At 38.3% G+C, this 22952-nt stretch overlaps 1 protein-coding gene across 4 annotated transcripts in view; it reads left to right on the top strand.

Moving 5' to 3' along the window:
• DAB2 (DAB adaptor protein 2) overlaps positions 1-22952 on the top strand; it is a 49958-nt gene that overhangs the window by 5428 nt on the left and 21578 nt on the right. The gene's annotated exons all lie outside the window — the stretch shown is intronic.

Here is a 22952-nt window from a genome sequence, read left to right as displayed (position 1 = left end):
CAAAGAGCATAGAATCTAGAGTTAAATAGACCTGCACTGGTACAGCAGCTCTGCTGTTACTTAGGCACGCTGCCCAATGTCTCTGATCTTTAGTTGCCTTACCCACCTTGCAAAACAGCCCTAAGAATGACTGATGTTAAGCAGAGGCTGATGATTAGCAGAGATCACACCTCAAAATGAAAAATACAAGGATGTAATCCAGAAGTGGCAAATTGGAACTCTGGTTTTGAAGAGACAACATGGGTTAGTGGTTTAGAGCTTGGGCTCTAAACTACAAATGACTGTGTCCACAACCTAGCTTTGCCATATATGACAAGATACATAACATCCGAGCTTCATTTTTCTCATCAGTAAAATTAGTTGGCCCAAAGTTAAAATTAGAAGAGAAGCCATTAAAAAAAAAAAACCTTCCTCTAAGCTGCTGCTGCTGCTTCAGAAATGGACCTGTCCTAGATCTACAATTCTCAATGCAATAACAAAGCTGATATTTGGGAAATGGTCTTGTTCTCACTGTGTGTGATTAGGCAAGCTAAATTCTAGAGATGAATACATTTGGATTAAAAATCAGAAGACCATCTTTCCTATATACCTTGAAACTATTAAATGTGAGGGTCAAGCAGGAGAATGTGGCAGTGTGTTGTAAAGAAGTAGAGGTACACAAACGTTAACTTTTAAGGTACCACATAATTATCTGGCCGGGAAAGTTGAATCCTCTTAAGGTCTAGAGTTAATCCACACCCAAAGAATTGCAAAGTGAGGAGTAACTTCTTCCCTAATTGTGCCCATATGGGACACAGCTGTCCTCCCTGTTCTAAACATTTCATCCAACTGATCTCACTTATTTTTCATATTTCAAGTGCCATATTAAGGGGCCAAGACCTGTTCTAATCTTTTATAATATGTAATTCATATGCTAAAGAGACTTCTGTTACCATTTAGTGCAACAGAAATAAGCCAAATGTGTTTAAACATATGTCAGAAGGCTGGCATAGTCATTAAGAACATCGAACCAGTTTTGCATTAGGATGCATCGTGAGTCTGTCAGGAAAACATACAATTACCCTTGAAGTTAGGGCAGCAGAAATCACAATGGTTACACATTGTAGGTTACACTCAAATATCTGTCCTTTAAAGAAAAGTCTTAGCTACACTTTAATTACATCATCATTGGGTTTATTGTTATGTTGTTGTTTGTTTTTGTTTCTGGTTGTCCCCCCTTCTAAAATTAAACATTTTAAATGCAATCCCATTTTTGAATTAAAAAACAAATATGTAGCTGGTAGAACAGGCTTTTCCATCAATAGTTGGTTGATAATATGGAGGTACAATATTGGTTTCTGCCCAGGCCAAGGTTCAGTTATAGCTGATGCTTTTTAGAAAACATACATGTATGTACTTGCATTGAAATGATAGATGATTTTAATTGATGTCCAAGTTGTCTTCTGAAAAAATCTTGATACAGAGATTCTTGTTTAACTGCCTGATAACTTGTTCTTTGGGATTTCTGGCTTGTCTAGCTATCTGAAGTTTGCAGTAACTAAAAGTTGGTAATTGAAAGTTGGATTCAAATATTTGCCTAACACCTGCTGGGGAACACATAGATATCAATTGCTGCCTACAAGAAATTTAAAGAAAATGACAACTACTCAACTAATGTATGGTTTTTGTAATTAAGTAGTACAGAGTGTTATATGGGTTCAGAAGAAGAAAAAGACACTGCTGTGATAATGAATTTGGCCTTTAAAGGAATGATGCAAGACAGATAAGCAAAGGAAGTAAAAATGTGTTTGAAGAAGCAGCATACAAGCAAATCATACAGATGAATGAGTGTAAGGTATGCCCAAAGAACACTGAATGGCTAGTTTGGCCAAAAGAGAGTATAGGTGGCAGAGAACTAAGAGGTGATAGAGTCTGGAAGAGAGATGGATTGTACTAAACCATGGATGTCAGGGCAAGAACTTAAATCTTTATTTGCTAATCAGATCTCTTCATTAAAGCAGGAAAACAAAATGCTGACTCAGATAAGTTAACCTGGCTATATTGGCAGGAAGAATGAGGTTGAGTGGGGATTGCTTAACATTTGGGGGAAAAAGAAACCAAACCTATATTTTACTAAAAATCAGCAAAGTAGAGAAAAGCTTTGCCTAACCTAATATTAAGGAACAAAAGGGAAATATGTACTACCCTTACTGTTTTAAGTATGATGCTCTTTACCAGACCAGATAAGCAGGGAAAGTAACTTTCTGACCTTCAAAGCTTTATTGAATTGAGGGAAGAGTTCTCCATTCATCAGAGGGCAACAATAGGTTATGGCACATGTGGAAAAATGGTACAGCTGGTGAGAGGCTGGTGAAGACTTCCTTAAGACCACACCACACATCTTGAGTGGACTTTGAACAACAGGTATGAATTTAAGTAGGTGAAGCCAATAAGTATAACAGGTTGGGGAGGCAACATGAGGAGACGTGGTGCGTCCATGTGTCTGTTAAGGGAAGATGGACAAGATCAGCCTCTCTAGAGAGCAGGTGGATGTGTGTGGTCTGCAGACTGTTTAGGAAGGGCTTTGAATCTCAGCTTGAGTGTGAACAGAGGAATTGAAAGCTGGTATTTGATTAATACAAAATCAGGAAGGCGAGGAGGCTGGTAGGGCACTCCTACAAAAATTCAGCCACAAACGTGGGCCAGTTGCAACAAGAGTCTCTTACAAATTAGATTCCCTTTTGCTCCTTAATCATGAGGGACAACGTATATGACACAAGGTGGTATAGCTTTGGGGGAAGGAGGAACTTGGGGTGGCAATGAAACAGGGTTGGAGAGAATGCTGGAACTCCATTTTTTAAAAAAAATGGTAAGGAGGGAGAAGAGGTATGAAAAGAAAGGGTAATTGTGAAAAATGGAGGGTCAGAGGTTTGCCAGCTTCAGTAGCCATGTAAACAGTCAAGGATACAGACAATACTTTTAGGCATACTCAGGTACAAAATAAATTCTGTAATTCTGTTCTCAGTTAGTGTACAGTGATACAAATGTTCAGCTTCCTATACAGAATGTTTTCATAGAATAATGGATGCAACCATTTTAGGATCTGGACTCTTATGCTTCATTTAGCCAACTCTTGTTCAGGGCTTGCTGTCTCGGGTGATAAGCCCATTTTCTTGATGAAAGCTAACCTTAATCAAGTGCTACCTGGTATTCCCTTGCTCATGCTCTTGTAACTAGGTAGTGCTCTTTAAATGACCAAAGCCAGCCATGGGGCCCTTGGTTACATTTTCATAATATTGTTTCATTTAAATATGAGATTCATAGTGTGGCCTGAACTGAAAGTGATGCTATTGTATTCTTAGAAAATCTAATAGTAAAGAGTGCCACAGAATATGTTCAGTTCTAGAATACAGAAATCCACATCACCCCTGAATTGCTTGCACTTTTGAAGTGGCAGAACTGAATGTCAGGTGAGCATAGTGTTTCCCTCTGGTGTTTATGAAAATAGTGTTGCTGCAAAACTTTGGATTTTAAGATAAATTTGTAGGAAACATCACTGATACTTTTTAATAATGTCATGCATTACACATTCTTCACTCTCACTGGCACCGTCACACAGATGCTCTTCCAGATTGCAATATGGTTCTAGGAGACTCACAAACATTAAATGCAAATATCCTCTATCTAATTAGTGTTTTAAGTATATGTCATAATTTAAACCTGTTGAAGAGGGCAATTAGACATTAAGACAAAATTTGAATCTTTCTTTGGTCGATATCAATAAGAAAGCAATTTATGTAGAATTCCTTGAAGACTAATTTTGCTTTCTTTTACTGAACATTATTAATGGCAATGAAGCTTTCTACCCTTATCAGAAATATTTTCTCCAAAACGCTTAGTACCAGTTGTACTTATTACTTATTCTTTCTCCCCTGCCTGTACTATGAGCCCCCTAAGTGTAGAGGCCATGTCTACTTTGTCACTGTATATATAGCAAAGTGCAGTGTTTGGCACATAGTAGGTGTTCCATAAACGATATGGCCAGGTGAAGGAGTAAATCAAGCCACTCTCATTTACGACATTGATTTTAAGTTATTATAGAGTGAGCAAAATGGAAAACCTCAGCTTGCCTTATCATCTGTTCGCATAAATAAAACAGTTCTGAACCCCCCCTCCTTTTTTTTTCAATTTTAAGGATTTTTTATAATGAGCAATATCCATATGTTCTGGTTTATATCTGCTCAGAGCCTGAGAAAGGCAGATAAGCTGTTACTGAAATTCTCCAGATGGTGTGGTCTTTCCAAGCTGTTGATTTAACTTCTACCAATGGAGTATTCATTGCTCATGCATCTGTCTGATTTGGTGGATGTAACCACCTGCCTAATGATGACTGTAGTAAATAGTTTTCAAACTGATATTGCATACAAGGACAACATCTTATTCTCCTTCTATTTCTCATTTTAAAAGTGTCCACCAAACTATTTATAAAATAACTAAAAAAAAATTGAGAAAATTGATGAGACCTTTGACTCAGCACTGGATAATTAAGGTTATTGTTGTGACAACATAATTTGTGCCTAAATCAAAGAAAGCTGATTTTTTAATTCGCCTGTGCAGCTGTATTGTGGGTTAAGATGTGATATCCATTAGGCTCTATAAAATGCTAAAATTAGGCTGCCCACTCATTACCATGTGCGCAGACCCCAGTATGTCCAAAAACCCCAGGCTGAAAGTCAACGATGGGTCGTACCCTGACCAACTTTCAAAATCCTAGCATAAAAGAGTTTTTTTCAGACCCTACATATTATTTGATTCAAAACTTACTGTTGAAACTTGAATATATGAGGAGCTTTTCTCGACAACTTTGGATAGGTATCAGTTAATGATATCTGAGATGACCGTGTTGAGAGCTGACCAGGGGCAGTGTTCTACGTGCTTTCAGATATGCTCATGTTCTCTTTGTAGGTTCTCTTAGCTTTTGAGTTGAATTGCATGTGACTGACCACTAGAGTATCTTCATGATTCTATCTTTAGCCCAGGTTAGACTATAGATTTACCTACATTTTAAATATTGCTGTCAAATTAGCTCATCTCTAAGGAATTTAATTTTTAAAATACAGAAAGGCATGTGTCACCCTAATATCACTTATCCTAAATGTGTAAGAAGCAGAAATGTCTCTCATGCTATTACCACCCTTCTTAACCAACACTTCCTTGGCACTGATCTTTCTAGACTTTCAATAGTGATATAAAGAACATATATAAAATGGTAAGCTATAATGACATGACTATTTTAGTCACTAATGCCTTTTGCAATAGGTGTTCCTTTTTTGTTTTTAAGGGGCTCACACTTAAAATACTTCACTTATATATATTTTTATAAAACCAACATCAGGGGGGTAATTTTTTTTTAGGATGAAATGGATTTTAGAATGAAGGTTGTAAGACAAATGACCTTTGACTTTTTTAAAAGATACCTTTAGGACACTGTTTATTTGAAGTTTGCGGATGACTGAGCATCATAGCTTGGCAAGATGGAATAACCTTGAATCTGACATTTGAGATTGTTAGATCTTAACCTTTCAGTGAACAGGCTTTGTTTCCAGAAGATTAGCCAAGTATTTAAATGAAAGAAACCGGCAGTGTTCAATCACTCAAAGTGGCAAGTTCATGCAACTATCAGACTCTTTGATGCCATGTCCCTATACTTGGATTTGTCACCATCCCAACGTTCACACAATCACTCAAAACCTCAAAGTCTTCCCAGTACCATCTAGACAAAAATAGAGTGCTGTAAACCCACATTAATCTAGCTTGACCCACCTCTCAACCTTTTCCCTCCAGTATAACCCAGCACAGGCCCTATATTCTAGCTGAGTGGTTATGAATATTCTTTATACATTGCTATTAGTTCGTGTCTCCAAGTGTATTTTCTGACTAATGCACATTCCACCTATCTTTGAAGAACTAGCTTAATTCTCTCTTTTGCCTGTGTTTTAGTAAAGCAAAGATGTTAAAGCATGTGCATTAGACCTGTGTGATTCTCAGAAGGTTGCTCCATTCCTGTGCCTCAACTTCCTTTCTGGTCAAGGAGGGATAATGATAACTTCCTTCGAGGATTAACTGAGCGAGGGTTAGCATCATTCCTGGTATATAATAAACATTCAATAAATTTAACTTTTAAGATTATGATATTCCTTCTGGATTTCTAAGAAAACTGTCCAAGCCTTCCCCAACCCTATATACCCAAATCTACTGTACTCTGCTCTCCTTTTTTCCCCAGAGCATTTATCATCTTCTGAAGGACTATAATTCATTTAGGTTTTTCTCCCTGCTGGAGTGTAAACCCTATGATAATAGATATTTATTTTGCTCACTAATGTACCCCAAACTGTAGAAGAATGCCTTACACATAGTAAGGATGTAGATCGATTATATGAATTAACTTGCTAATACAGATCACTGGCATTCAGGGGCAAACTTTGTTTCTAGTCTCTAAATCATAATGGCTTCGAGCATAGATCAATCACCAGATGCCATGTGCTCTGAACAAAAAAAAGGCTTGTCGTATTTAAAGGCCTTTTTAATTTTCTAATAGTCATGGCTTCAGAGCAAAATCTAGGATGGCTAATAACTTACCATTTGCATAGCGACTCTAGCTAGGCACAGTGTGACATAGATGACATATTTTTAAAATCAAAAGGATGGCCGTTGTTTTTTCCCCCTTAAGGGAATTTCTTAAATGGGGTGCAAATGTAGAACGGAATTTAGGGTAGGGAACCTCAACACTGGAAAGACTGCCTGAGAAAGAAACTATTCATATCTCACCTCTGAAAATGAGCCCAAAAAGTAGAACTTTGCTTATTTTAGAGGGACTAGGCAAACTTGTTAGTTAGTGTTATTTCTCTCACTGTTTCCCTTCGTGGTACTAATTATTTATATGCTTTCTATGGTGTGTTAGTTAAGGAATATGTTGCTAGTCAAAAAACCACTGCAGTGATAAACATTTTCCTAATTCCAAATTGTGCTGCACTATAAAGCTTCTGTGGGTGTGGAAGGGCTCGATCATTACTTTTTGAGGATTTGTCTTAACCTCCTTTTCTGCAATTCTGAGTCTTTTTAATAAAGATTGGATTAAGAACTTAATAGTGGCTTTCAAGGAAGGCTTGTCTTGCACAGGGCTATAGAGTTCAGCTGAGGAAACAAATAACCTAACTGCATTCTCTGATGCAGAAAGTTACTTTCACTTAATGACTATAATAGGGATCATAAAGAAAAACTACATACTAATCCATACTTATGGATAATACTTATGTCCTTCCCATGTCTTCCTTAAATATTAAAGTGTCAATTGCTTAGCAGGAACAGAATTTTTCAACAGGGCATTTAGTGGCTTAGAGAACAGAGGAGACTTCTCTGAAAGAAAATAAAAGCTAATGAAACATCTCACTTAAATATTGACACTCCTGAGTAGTCTAACCAGAAGCTTTTTTGTAGTTGAATATAAATATGAATGTATCATAAAGGGCCAAGAGGTCTCAGTTGAAGCTCAGCTAAGTGGCATTCAATAAAGGACCATTTCTATTAGTTCATTGCATGCTAGAACTATATGCCACAGTGGCACCCCATGATTGGCCATCTTAAAAATGTAATGAAACCTGATAAGAATGTTGTACATTAAACAAGCCTGAAGAAGGAAGAGCTGCCCTCATTTCTTCTGCTTACTTTGGGAAAGTCTCCCAGGGGCGAGTCAGATTTTGGACCAACATCTCAATCTAAAGTCAAGCCTTGACTATTTAAGTGGCATGTACAACTCTCAGGTATAGGCAGGGTAGCGGATTGAATTATGTACCCCCAAAACACATTGAAGCTTGAATTGTGAAGCTTGAATTGTGTCCCCCAAGTTTTAAGTATTAGAAACTTAGCCCCCACTGTGACTGTTAAGAGGGTGGGAAATCCTATTATGGTTGTTAAAAGGGGGAGCCTTGAAGAAGTGATTAGATTGTAGGACCATGCAGTAGTGAATGGATTAAAAATGGTGGTCAAGGGCATGGTTCTGAGGGCTTTAAAAAAAGAAGTGAGTCTGTCTTTCCCTCTCTCTGCTTCTACCATCTTGCAATGTGAGACCCTTGGGTCACTGTTGCCACCACCAGATGGACTTTGGACTTCCCAGCCTCAGAAACTGTAAGCAATAAATTTTGTTTTCTTTGTAAATCATCCAGTTTCAGGTATTTTGTTATAAGCAATGAAAACAGACTGATACAGGCAGGTTTGCAAATAATAACTTAGTGAAAAGGACAAACACTTGAAATAATTTCTAGCCCATATTCTGAGAACTAGAAAGCAGAATATAACTCTTAATTTTTTTTTAGCACAACCGTTAAGACAATACAGTAATATTACTATTAACATAAGTCAAATTCATTTAACATGTAAGGAGTAATAGTTACCCAGTATTAGATTCACTCTAAAATTATCTGCAGCTGGAGATGATTTTGAATAACACATTTTAAAAGACACAGATCCAATAAATGAGTCTTTATCGCCTAAAAAACCAGAAAACTTAGATTATCCTAGTATATAAATTTTTCATTTTAATAAGTTAAGCCCTTTGGGAAGTAGCAATTCATTTGACGCCATATGATTTGATAATTTGTTTAGTTCATGCATTGCCTTTTAAAATACTTAAACTGAGTTGTTTATAAGGCTAACAGCAAAAGGTTTATAACAAACAGCCTATTGCTTGGGATATTGCTTCATATTAATGTAAAGTTAAGATACCAATTACTTCAATCTTGTATAATGATATCCAGATCAAAAGTAAAAAGAATATTATGTTGGACTTGGGGAAGAAAAATAGTATTTTTCTAGGATCCTCAAAGTCATTGGCTAATGCCATTTGAGGAGCTTATCCTTAAAAAAAGAAGAAAAAAAGGAAATGAAATATTTGACACATGAGCCTTTGAAAATGTTGTCTAATGACAACACCATGAAAATTTTCATGGATATCTTGTTTATATGCAGCTGGAACAAATTTGATCTTTTTTTTTTTTTCCCTTTCTCAACTCAAGAATAATTATAATGTTAGAAGATACGACTTGAGGAAACAATCCAGTGGAATATGTATATTAGGAAATCTCCAAAGTTTCTCTTTAATCCTGTGATAAACTTGATATCTGTGCAGATTAAGGTGATACCTGAGGTCTTTCCTTGTGTTCTTAGATTATTACAACCAAGAAAAAGATCAGCGAGCTGCATATTCATTTCCTAAGAAGTCTTAGTTCTTCGAGTCACCACCATCCATGTTAGTCTTATTTGTAGAGGTCGCTTAAATGACTTCCTAATCTAAAGCTTCTTTAGATTAGGAATGATGTTTAATGTTTGAGATCACATGGGTGGCTCTTTCCTGAAGTCCTTGCTAGATACAAGGTTCCCTGAATTACTTTCCCAAGCATGCCAGTTGTGCGCTCCTGCCAACTTGTTCATCTTGTACTCACTCCACAGCAGCTTCTTAAGAGTTGGGGTTTTTTTTGTTTTTGTTTTTGTTTTTTTTAAATAACTATAAGCACAGCTTTAAAGCAGGCAGGCTAGCTAGTTTATGGCCCTTTTGGGATCTTATATTCTGGATTTTCAAGACTCATATAGTATTAATATATCACCTCAAGAAGCAAAATAAATTGATAGATTCACCTTTCTCCTTTGTATTCCAAAACCTGAAATTATGTAAGATTTCTTATCTGTTAACTCATCTAATTTTTTTGGTCAGCAACCAGGAGGTAAGCAAATGAGCCTTATATTCTTATTTCTTTTGGAAGAGCTCTCCTGATCTTTTAGATAGTATTCTAGAAACTTCCTCACCTTCAGCATGCTAGAACACTGGTATTGGTAGGAGAGAAAGCTGGTTATCCGATTGCTGGTTCTCTATAAGCCTTATATTCAACAAATAAATAGAAAGTCTCTCCTTATTTTTAAGTAACTTTTTTTTCTTCATCTTATTTGAAAGCAACCAAGTGTGCTCTAAGGGAAATCACCAAAGTCGTCAAAAACCATCCTTAAAGTGATCTTTGATATTTCGAGCACACCAGATAAAAAGTAAACAGTAAGTGATTTCAAAATGAAACAAAACTATTCTTAACTATTGGGGTTAGGCAGGGCCACCAATATTCTTGGAGATGAAGCCTAAATGCCCTATTGGCTGCAGATATCTTGCCCAACTAGAATAGATTGTATCAGACATGGAAATATGAGCCAATGGCAAGTGTCTGTCTCATGGAAGGCTAATGCCAACTGGATGGTAGATTGAACACAAAAGTAATGGGCATATTCTACCAAAAAGGCCACCCAGAACCTAGAGAGAATGTATTAGAATCAGGTAACTGAAACTGATCTTCTGTTGAGTCCGCATAACTGTAAGAATTTTTTTTTTCAGGGTTTTGTAGAAATGTAACAAAAAATAAGTCCCACCTGTTTATATACAATTACTTTGTACACCCCAGTTTGACTGCTTTGTGCTGTTACAGGACATCTGCATTCTTCGTCCTTTAAACTCTTCAAACAGCATGTCTCTGAAATGTGTTGCAGAAAGGTACAGCAATCCTCAAGCCATGGCTTTGAGAATTATATAAATGTGGGGCTCTGCCTGGAAAGGGAAACCATATTGGGATTTTATATAATTCAGCCAGGCTATTAAAGAAGAAACCAAATATCAGGCAGTATTTATTACACAGCTTTTTGGAAAAGGAAAAGTTTAAGATTACCTGCCTATTTTTAAAGTGCCCTGGTGTGGTATATATCATAAAATAGTTCTACTAGTGTATGTGGCTCTCCATTTATAGCTTAATGTTTAAAACACATGCATCTAAAAAACATGCTTTCTTTAACTCTTCTAACATCAACATAAATTTTCATGATAACTACTGTATGGCACCTGAGTAGAAAGTGGAAAGCGTTTAACAGTTGGGAGTTATGTGCATACATATCACAGGTGAAGTCTCAGAGGCACTCAGATGAACAAATGATTGTATCCTGAAGTCCATATACTAGATATACTGCACATGCATGTCGACTTAATTCCGGATTATTTCATATAAAAATGGGAAAGCACAATTAGGAAACAAACTGTGAAGATTCATTTGTGTGATTCATTTAAAAACTTGCCTGAAACTAGGAAAAGGAGTTAGTTTTGAGAAGTATCTAACCTAACAGGAAGGCTAGAAATGAAAATGATAAAATACTTGCTGGTCCATTGGGTAAGTGTACGAAGATGTGAGGGAGGATTGGTGGGAAGGTGTGAATAGTGTACGTGTATTGGCCCTGACTCGACTGCCTTTTCCTGCAAGGATCAAGCACAATATCCATTGTACATTTAGATGTCAAATTTAAAGTAAAACTTATGCATTTACTGTGTTTTTGTATTGGTACCACAAGGCTTCTCTTCAAATCACTGCCACAAAGACCCGGCAATAGAAAATTTCTAATGGCTTTCATGTTAGTATTATTATTTTTTTAAATGTTAAAAACTCTAAAGTTGTTCATGTAAATTGTTCATTCTTTAGAATACTTTCTTCCCTTGAATTTAGGATGGGAGGGAAGCAGAATGAAATATAGTATCCTACTTTACCATCTAATGCTACAGAATAGTTTTACACTCACATTTTAACATGGGTTTATTCCATTCCCCCATTCCAGTTGTCTGTGAGCACTTTAGCTTTATAAAATCTGGTTCCTTTCACTTGCTTTTTTAGTATGTTTTCTGGTTACTGTCATTTCAAAACTAGAAATACCAAACCCTGCGGGGGACCCCCTTCTGCCATTGTCACTGCGGCGAGGTGTCTCAGCTCACTGAAGCCATCCAGCACAGGCGACTGTGCTGCCACTCAAGCCTGGAGGGTTTTATCCACTGAAGAAAGTGCTCAGACGGCCCAGGCAGGTGCTGTCATGGCTGGTCCTGCAGTAGTTTCTCAGGGCATGGGGAGAAGTGCTCAGCAGAGTTCTGTCATGTCCCCACAGGGGACATAGGCCCTCTAGTGCACAGATCTTTCAGTGTGCTCATATGTGACACCCACCAGCCACCGCACTGAGGCATGCCCAGAGTGCCAAGGTATCTTCTTGGCTGTGTTAGATGGGAACCCTGACATCTGAGCCCAGGTCTTTAGTCTAGACTGTTCGTCTTCTACCCATAAAGAGTTTTCCCTTGGGCCTCCTCTCCACATCAATCCATTGGCCATCGCTCGGAAACGACTTGGCTCATTATACAAACTTGCCTACGGGGTTTCCAGCCACCTTTGAGCTCTAAAGCCAAGTATATGGGGAAGAGTAGCTTTCACCAAGCCCCTCCCATCCCTCCAAAAGTCATATTATTCTTTCTCCCAGAATACTGGATTCTTTATAGCCTTTACTCAGAATTAATGGGAATAACTCACACGTCTCCTTCCATAGATAATTTTGTATCTGCTTAAATAGAAAGAGAAGCAGCTAATAAGTTGGTTCAAGATGGTACTTAATATTATGACCTTGGGCTCAAGGATGCAGTCCTTACCTTGCCAATGTGTCTTCCCCACATGGCTCCTAAAGGACAGGTACAAAAGGGGCAACAGCATAGAAGAACAAATACCACATCATTAGGGGGATCAGTGCCTAATAACCCCTAAATGCAGAGCTCTGGTGGAGCTGTGCTGAAGCACACCATAGACCAGAAACCCCCCATTCTCTTTTCCGCATCAAGTTGTGCCTGCTGTATTGCCCTGCCAGCTCACTTGAGATATACAGAGTGCATATACCATAGCCTGGGTGAGCCAACATCCAGCTAGTTCCCAGTGCAAGGGTAACCATGGCAGAGCATAGCCCATGTGATCCAATACCAGCAATGTAAAGCAATGATAGAAATGTGATTTTTGAACCTCTGTAGTTCTCATAAACCAATGTCACTGTCTTCCCCTTGTAGAAGTGAGTTAAAGGAGAAAGTTAGGTTCCTGTTTTTCTGTTCTGTTTAGTCTAAGCTAGAGGAGGTCATACTCAAGAACTGGGGTAGAATGTAAGTTTTGCCTTCCATGATTATTGGCTGGGATGTTAAAGCTAAAGTGAGTATACTCTCTAATGTCAATTAATCCAACTTCAAGCCCCATGTGTTCATATTCAGAAAAATTCTACATAATAGAAAGACCACAGGGATGTTCCAACACTTTCCTCTTTCTTACAATCTGAATAAGCATAAGCGGGACTCAAGAATCAAGGTGCTATGCGCGTCTTTGTTCATGCAAGCATATTAACTTGCACCCAGCTTTGCCAAGAGGCTGGAACGTACTCTGACTATGAAGACTATACTTTCTATTTTTGCCGACTCTAGTGGAGTTAAGTATTCAAACTAACAGCCATTGTACTGAAACAATAAGTAAAACTATAATTGCAAAATTGATCATAAACTTAATACTTCACTTTAACTTGTGAACACTTTTCAGATCCTTCCAGTGAATTGTGTGCCACTGCCCAGTTTAGAGAACAGGGTCTTATTGGGTGCATAAAGCTCTCTTAGGGACTGGCCAGTTAGCTCAGTGCAGTGTTGATTACTCCAAGGTCAAGTGTCCAGATCCCTGTACAGGCCATCTGCCAAAAAAAGAAAAAGCTCTTTTAAAGCTGAAACTCTCCTAAACATGAGTATTCCTTAAGCTCTAATAGGAAATATTACTAATAAAAAGTTATTTTAAAAACAAAATGGGTGGGGTACTTACAAAATAGGAGAGGTCCTAATGAGTCAAGAATACTGAAAGTTGCCAACTCAAGAACTCAGACTTCCTATCATGCTTAAAAAAAAAAAAAAAAAAAAAAAAATCCAAGCACTGAATAGTAGAGAATGTACTGAAATAAATCTAAATTCTTTGATCTGCAACTTATGCCTCAGACCTAGCAGCCAAATCAATGTTAATAAGCCAGTTCGACTAAGTATGACTCCTGATACCTAGGCAGAAAAGAATCTAGTGACAATATACTTAGACCATGTAAAATCCTTTTCTGTTTTGGTTCAGAAAACATCTATGAAATACTATGTTCAAATTACTCTGCTAAGTATCTTCTTGTTCTTTGCTTGGTATATGTACTAAATGGAAGGCATTCTTGATTTTATCCCATGTAATGGGCTTTGTACAGCCTGCTTACGATTTAAAAAAAAAAGAAAGAAAAAAAAAAGCCTGACACATAATCTCTAGGAACAGGGCAGTAGAGTCTCATGCTGGGCTCTAAATCTTTCCTGATACCCATTCTATCACAACCAGCTGTTTAACAATTAAACATACACTTTTTCTTGCCCTCAGTCTCCTAATCTTTATAATGAAAGGATGTGACCAAATTATTTCCTAGATTTCTTCTAGCTCACTAGTCTTACTCATTTGTGATTTCTTCAATGGGACAAAGGGTTGTTGAAGGAGAGCATCGGACCTCAAACTTGTCAGAACATTGAAATCGTCTTGGAATCTTTAAAATATATTGATGCCTTCTCCCAGGGAGTCTGATTTAGTTGATCTGGGTGAATGTTTTAAAGAGCTCCCTAGTAAAAGTTCCCCAGGTGATGTGAGGTAGATCTTCTAAATTGTCAGTGATAATGATGTAGGCATGGATTTGATTCAGGATTCTTTAGAACAGTCCTCTCTGGGTAGCTTAGAGTAGATTTTGCTCAGTCCTGTTCCCATCAGAATCTGCCTTCTGCAGGCTCAGAAGCTCAGGTTGAGTAGCAGGTGGCTCTCACATTGGCAAACCCTGTCTTTTCACCTGAACTTTACTAATGAAAATACTATACCCCTTCATGTTTCTACTTATTAACCGGTTATATATTCATCCTCATTGTTCTAAAAGAGTTCAAATACTTGCTGTGGAAAAGCAGTGTTGGAGGCAACACAAGACTACACACACACATAGCTTCCATGAGACCTAGCTTTGATTTAATCATAGCTTCCATTTGTTAATCACTTTTCTTTGCCAGACACAGAGGTCTCTACATAAGTTCTTATTGATTTTTCCTAAGAGCTCAGCAAACTATAATCCCATTTCACAGCTGAAGAAATGAGCATTAGATTAAGTTACCTCAAGCCACAGAGCCAGAAAATGGTGAATCCCAGGTGTGTGGGGCTCCCAAGCCTGAACTCTTAGCTGCTGTGCTATCTTATCTCTACCCAAAAACAGCTATATGAGGAACTCTTATATACTCTGTTGTGACCTGGTTTTGAGGATAGGAAAAAGCTTCTTGGTTCAGGGTTTTCTATGCCCTCTTAGTCCTGCAGCAGCCTTTCCAAGAGTTAAAAGCAATGGTATAAGCTCATTGTAAACGCATAACTTGTGCATATAGCTCATTGATTCAGACATGTGCTGTTACTGAGGCCCTCCAGCAGTGTCAGCACTTATAAGAAAATTTTCTGATGACCTGTTCTCAGTGTACATTAACATAGTCTTGTTGCCCAATTAAACAGGCTGCAAAAATCTTACTATTTGCTCAAATTGATCTTTGCAGAGTAGAATAGCCTTGCTAAAAGCATAGGAGTCCAAGCAGTGAAGGGAGGAAAGCTTTGCATAAGTATAAGAAAAACAACCTAACTTCGCTGCAGCATCTCGGGCAATGCCCCTTATTCTCAAAAGAGTCTACTTTGAAGATGGGAGGAAGGCTATTTGCTGCCCTCTTGGACCCCAAGGTCTGTCTTAGAGGTTAATATTTTACATGTCCTAATTTAGCACTTCAGCTGAAGCAAGCATAAAATTCCAAAGGATAAGGAAGCACATTCTCTGTTCAGTACAAAGTACTGAACACTCTAAGCAAAGATGTTTATGTAGCTTTGTTCTTAAGTCTCCTTAATTCCCTTCCCTGTGTCTATTTTATGTGACTCTTTCTGAAAAGTTAACTGGTATGTTAAAGTCAATAGGATTATGACTTTTTGAAAGCAGCTTATAAAACACAGGTTAAAATCAGTGAGATTTAAGAAAAGAAATAGACAAGAGAAACAGCATATATAACAGAAAAGGGAACACAGACTAGACTCAGTTCTGAACTCAGTATCTTATTAGGGATTAATCTTGTGTTCTTGTGTGCTGTGTCCATTTCATTTTTCATAAAATAGAGACACATTTTATTTCATAGGGCTTTCAAGATAAGTGTTTTAAGTGCTTGGTGTATGAGGCGTTTGTCCTGTTCCCTTAACATTAAGGACAGATTCTCTACCATCTCTGGAGTGGGGGTACCATTAAGTTCTTCACTCAAGTTATTCCTTTTACCAGCATTTTGAGACTAACCAAGAAAATTCCTGCCTGTTCTATATAATTAGGGTAAGAGGGTAGGCTTGAGGGCCAGAGGTGGGGAGAATGATTGGCAAACTTGTGTCGTGATGTTATTTTAGAACCCTGGAGTCTTTAAGTAAGATCATCACTGGTACCAATACATTCCTACTGGTAGAAAGGGTAAGCAGGTACAAAGAGGTGCCAGCCAAATTTATCCCTACAAACTGATCATTGTCCACAAGGCTAGCTATTCCAGGGTTTAAAATAGTAGACATCTTACACGAATCACTTTGAGGACTACACAAACTATAGCTGATTTTTATTAGCACGAAGGACATAGTCATTCTAAGATGACTCATGCAGTCTTCCAGTATATATCTCTCAAAGCCTTCTCAGAAACCAAGAAAGATGTTGCAAGATCCAAAATCTCTTCTAGTCATCTGACTCTCATGCCATGGAAGAGGGAAATCCCCACATTCCTTCAGGGAGGTTTGTGTTAAGTTCAAAATCCAAGTTAGATATCTTCACTCAAATGGAAGCTAATTTTATTGATTTAGCAAATTTTCATTATATGAGGCCTTAAAAAGAAGTCATGAGTTTACGATAACATTAGAGTCTCATTTGTTTCCAGATATGTCATCTTATTTCTCTTTTCAATCTTCTAATGAAGGAATCAGACTGTCCCTGAGAACTATAATAACAAATCAGCTAAGTTTAGATGGGGAACTGTTCATGTGACCCTTTGTATATGTTTTGAGTTTTAATTTGTAATCCTTGCTTAGGATAGGGGTGCCTTGGGTGTATTTCGTGATTCTTTGGTCAGAAGGGCCCTGGGTCTAAACCTAACTAATGAGAAGACTATACGAGAGCACTCTAAAAAGTTACTGGAAAAATAGAATTGAAAGATAATACAAATCTTTCCATGAACTTTTTGGTTTTTGTTTCTAAAGAATTTAATTGGCTTTATCGCGATTCTAGAATCAGGCAACATGTTATTCCATAAAATAGAATAAGTGTTCCATTGAGCCCAGCAGAGGAGGTTGATTTTATATACAGAAAAAGGCTAAAGAAAACAGAAACAAAGAAAAAAGAAGTGGTTGATCATTTCAAAATTATTTTCTTGGTAAGGCGAGGACAGGAAGACGATAAAAACTGACTAGTTAACATCAGTTTACTTCAGGCTGTCTCCTTTGTGTACAAATTAAAACAGAGGGAACTTCGGGATCATACTATTGAAGATTGAAACTGGCCTGTCTGGGAAATTGTCTGTTATCTCTTTCTCCTGACTTCTCACAAGATCAGGTCACAACCTAAGTGACATGGAACACAGCAGGGGTAACTACTACATTTTGGTTTTTAGTCTGGTCTCTTGGGGTATAGTGCAGGAACTTAGTCCAAAACAATGGCCTCTGGTAATTGTTATTTACCATTTCATCCCCTTTAGTCAGGCTCTCTCCTTTGGTCAGGTGAGATGTGATTTCCATGAACTTTTTGAAGTACCACCACGTATTTCCTCTTTGTCCTGTACTCACTGGTTCCCCTTCATAAGAAACTTTTTACCATATTAGAGATTTAGAATAGACCCCATTGCTTAACATAATCTAGACACTTTCTTCAACAATGCCCTGGATTGAGAAGGTAATCAAAGAAAATACTAGCTCATCTTGCAGCCCTCATATCCCATTTCCTGGCCCAGTCACTTTCCAAAAATCAATTTATTATAAAACCTGCCGAAGGTTTTGTGGGCACAAATGACAATTCTCTAGCATTGTTGGAAGGATTACGCATTTGAACACTGAATGTTGGATTGGAGTTGGACGCAAACCCTGGAAGCAAGCCTTCTTCCATCCACCTGTGTCAAATGGCAATGTGGGCATGTGAGAAGTCTGTGGTGGGGGACGTGCTCTTTAAATCTTGGTAGAAAGGTGAAGGCTTATTACTTTGGTATATGCTTGCACTGGATGCACACTTTTGTTAAAATCTTTCAGTAAGTCTTAAACGAACATTTCTCTGTAAAGCAGTTTATCTTTGAGTCTTGAAGCCTATGGGCAGAATCTAACTTCTGATCGTTTCAGGTAGTAGAGATACTACCTGATGGCAGGGCCTAAGGTGGAAACCTTCCCTTGGTTATTGCAACTCAACATACACATAGTTTTCTTCAGAAATGTGTGCTAAAGAAACTTTTTCTAACTAATTTTTTTTCTTCCTTGTTCCTTGTAACTGCTCATCCCAAACAGTAAAAGGATATAGTCAAAGGAAACCAAATACCTTTAAAACAATTCCAATACTGTGAAAAGTTATACTTAAGTGTCTGAAGAGAGACGTTTTTACTGCAAAACTTGCAGCAAGGTAGCACCATGCATCTTAAAACCCTTTCATTTGGCTCAGTCTGCCAACGCTGGATTTGATGCCTGGTTTGGGGTTATGAGGTTGTAGTGTCTTGTATTACTTTTACAACTAAACCCACATGCCAGCATTCGCTCCCACACACCCCACAAAGTGCTTTGTGACGCCACTCAAATTCCTTTAAGATATTCTCAATTTAGAATTAAAATTGCTAAATTTAATGAACTCAGTACTTTCTTATCAGTAATAATATCCTACAGGAAAGTATGATATCAAGCTTCAAAGATGGGCAACAAACTCCCATGCTCAGGTTACTGTTTTCAGCCAGTCATTCCACCCAATTCTGGGCCATCTTGCCTCTGCTATCAACACATACATTGTTGAACTCAACATAACACTGATCTAAGCAACACAGACTTGAAGGTACAGTCAACAAATAACTCAGGGGCCTCCCATAAAGAGAATAGCATATGCTCTGTTTTGAAATACATTCTTACAATTCTTGTTCTTGGCATAGGAAATTAAAAGTGGATGTATCAAAGTACGTAAATATACCTTTGAAAACCAAAACAAAGAAGTTTTTAAAAACACGTAAGGATTGATGTTTAGATGAAACCCTTGAATCTGTCACATTTAGGGTAACTAAATAGATAACTAGATAACTGAAAGGGTAAAGAGAGAACACCAAATCATCACTGGGTAGGCAAGCTACAGAAAGCAGCTACCACCCCTAGGGCTGAGAGGACAAAGGAAAGAAACTGGAATCATCAAGCGTGAGCTTGAAGGAGAGGTTCTCAGGGGGCTGCACCTCTGAGAAGGGAGTGCTGCTCAGCTAGGGCAGGAGTGCCTGTCCTCTGAGGACGTGGGACACCCGGGGCTGGAGAGAGCACCGAGAACTGATGCTGGTGTCTCCAAGAGGGACACAGGAGGCTAGTTCTGTAAGTATAGGACATGCTGAAAACTGGATCCAGCAGCTGTTATAGCTCTGCCAGTCACACTCACAAGAGATGAGAGGAAGTCCGTGTGAAGACAGAACTGTGCAAGTCCCTTATCCAGCTGGGCAGCCTCCCTTGAGCACCCCCTACTGACACAGCTAACATGCAGCCAGCTGGCAAAGCAGAAATGTTTGCAGTCCCTGCCTGGCCCAGCGTCACAGAGCCAGGTACAGGAGCATGGCTTTGAAGCTGAGACAACTTAATAAGTAGCACAGACCACCACCCCTTTAGCTACTCAGCATCCACACACACACTCTTCTTCACATTTAAACTGCTTCCCCTACAACAAAGCAAGCATTTCTATCTAACAAGATGCAACTATCCTTCGTTCAAAGGAAGATGTTCTCACCCTTTCCCCAAACTGGGAAGCTACAAAATCCCAACAGGCATTATTACATCCATTTCTGGAAAACAGTTAGTGTTTTGGGCTATATTATCCACCCCTACAACTGAGTCACAGTCCCAACTGAATAATCTGCTACCTAAAGATGAAATTGTACGTTTAACTTCCAAAAAAACTCATATTAAAAGGGAAGGTGAAGAGATAAGAAAATAGGTCATACATGCAAATTTGTACATATAACAAGCATTGAAGAAAATATGTTTCCTCATTACCACCCATACGAATGGCTTCTATATGCCAGACGCTGAGATGAGTCTCCTACCTTCAAGGAGGTTATAGTCCAGTGGGTGGACAGACAGGTAACAGGCTTGTGTGAAAACCACGCAATGGCCATGTGTGTTTAGAAGGGAGGAGGGGAAAGCATCAGGGAGAGGTTTTACCTACTGTCTATAGAAATAAATAGGTAACTGGGATGGATAAGGTATGGGGGAAGGGAGCTCCACAAATATGAGAATGTAAGGAGTCAAAAACAAAAAACATTTTAAAAGAAATGGGGAACTTGGGGTTTGTATACAGGAGTTTGTATACAGGAAATGAAGTTGAAGACAAGGAGGGCCAAAATACCTAAGAGCCTCACATGCAAAATAAAAAAGTCTAAATCTTTGTCCTAAATGCAAAGGGGAGCCACAGCAGGATTAAAGCTTCCAACTATATTCTAATACTCTTTAGAGAAACTTCATTAAAAAAAAAAAAGAAAGAAAGAAAATCCAGATCATCCCAATTTAGCAAACACAAGCCATGGACTGGAGCTTCATGGTTGTCATGGGAGCAAAAAGCCGGAGGGTCGGGGTGAGGTTTGCAAAAAGATATAGGTATCGGACGTATGCAGTAGGATGTGGAAGGATGGAAGGTGAAGTAATTGGATTGGGTCAGGAGATCGATCAGCAGCTGAAGTTGACTTTCTGAGACTACAGTTGAGATGAGCAGTTCTTTGAGCGGAAGGAAATATGAAAAAGCAGAAGGTAGGAGGCTATCAATTTTACGTGTTTAATCCTGAAGTCATTATGAAATGATAATAAGAGGACGACAAAATCACATGAAACTGTTTGCCTTATTGCCAAGATGAAGTCTGAGCAACTTATAAAGGAAAGGGCCCACTGGGGAGAAGAGGAGGACTCAGGAGGGTGAAGGTCTATGTGTCTCCTTAGGTCAGAGCTTAATCTTACCTTTCTGATGCTGTTAACGTGGGTAAGTATCCACTTGATTTGGAATACATTTTCTGAAATTAAGAAAGCAATTATTGGCCTGCAATTAGAAGAGTGTAGGTATGAGTAGGAGATTTATTTATCATGTCACCAGGAAACAAACTTGAGAACCACTGAAATTGATCAAGGCATACAAAATACAGGTGGTGTATTTATTTTTCAGGGCTACTGTAATAAACTACTACAAACTAGGTGGCTTAAAGCAACAGAAATTTATTCTCTCGCAGTCCTAAAGTCCAGAAGCCCAAAATTAGGATGTCAGCAAGGTTGGTTCCTTCTGGAAGCTCTGAGAGAGAACCTGTTCCATGCCTCTCTCTTGACTTCTGGTGGTGTTGGCAATTCTTGACTTTCCTTGTTTTGTAGATGTGTCAGTCCAATCTCCACTTCTGCCTTCACATCATCCTCTCTGTGTGCCTCTGTGTCCCAAATCTCCCTCTATTTTTTTTAGAAGGACATCTGTCATTGGCTTTAGGGCTTCCCTAAATCTAGGATGATCATATCCCAAGATCCTTAACTTAATTACAACTGCAAAGACCCTTTTCCCACATCAGGTCACATTCAAAGTTTACGACGGGGACATATCTTTTTAGTGGTTGCTACATGTGTATAATAGAGACTATCTATAGCTAGCACACAGCTTCTCAGATGACATTCCTTACGGTAGTGTTGAAGAACTCTGGCTTGGGGCCAGACAGTCTGGGTTAAAAACCTGGTTTCTACCACTTATCAGGTGTGTAGTTTAAAATCTCTGTACCTTGGTTTTCCTTCGTGAAAATGAAATAATGCTGTATGATACTACTTCTGGGACTACTATGAATTTTTTTTTAGTTAATACAAGTAAAAGGCTAATAGTGACTGGCCCCCAACTAAGTTCAGTATAACTTTGAGTCTACAACTATTAAGACTTTCATCTGTAAACAGACTGTCTCCCAGTGAGGTGTCTTTGAGCAAAATTAACAACTAAATCTCCAATGAAACTATTACGATAACATTAATCATACACAGATTTTATATGTGTGAGTATATATATATTTAAAGACTGTTAAGACTATGAAGGCTATTTAAAAATTCAGAGGGGGAGGAATTAAGTACTGACCTCTAGTAAAACATGTTTACCTTTATGAAGCAAGCTAAGTGCAATTTAAGCTGACTGAAAACTTGAGACTTACTTTTTATTCTTTAAATATCTAACATACAGCATATACTCCCATGCCAGGGGCTTGGTCCTTCAATTAAAAAGCCTAAATAAATGGGTGGTATAGGCACAGAGTGAAGAGGGCTGTTTTGGTGGAAGGGGCATGCCAGCCCACAGGTGGTCTTCACAGGATTAAAGAACAGTGAGTGGCTTCTCTTTGCCTTTGGTCACCAGTCTATGCAGAAAGTTCACCCTCTTGCTCCAGCTTTCTCTGGAACTGTGTAGAAACTTTGACTCCTGGAAGGTGAAAGAACCTTTTGAAACATTAGTTCACTTCTGTGTGCTTATAATAACTGTGATTTTTTTTTTAACCTACTGTGATACACAGGGGAGCTTTAATGAGAATACCTAACACAACCATTTTGAGAAGGGTAATGCTAAATAATAGCATAATTGAACAATAGGAACTCCATAAATTCATTCTTTCTCTGGTACATGTAAGTCTTAATGTCAAAAATGGACAACTTCTAAAGTATAGCACTTGTGTGTAGCCCTGGAGATCATATGTAGAATCCTAATTTTTTAAAGTATTTGTCAATATGAGTAAGATAAAATTCACAACTCTATTCTTGCCA

This window comes from Cynocephalus volans, chromosome 2, assembly GCF_027409185.1.
Source record: "Cynocephalus volans isolate mCynVol1 chromosome 2, mCynVol1.pri, whole genome shotgun sequence".
NCBI lineage: Eukaryota > Metazoa > Chordata > Mammalia > Dermoptera > Cynocephalidae > Cynocephalus > Cynocephalus volans.
Note: the sequence above shows the minus strand (reverse complement) of the source record. Positions and strands in the feature narration are given on the sequence as shown.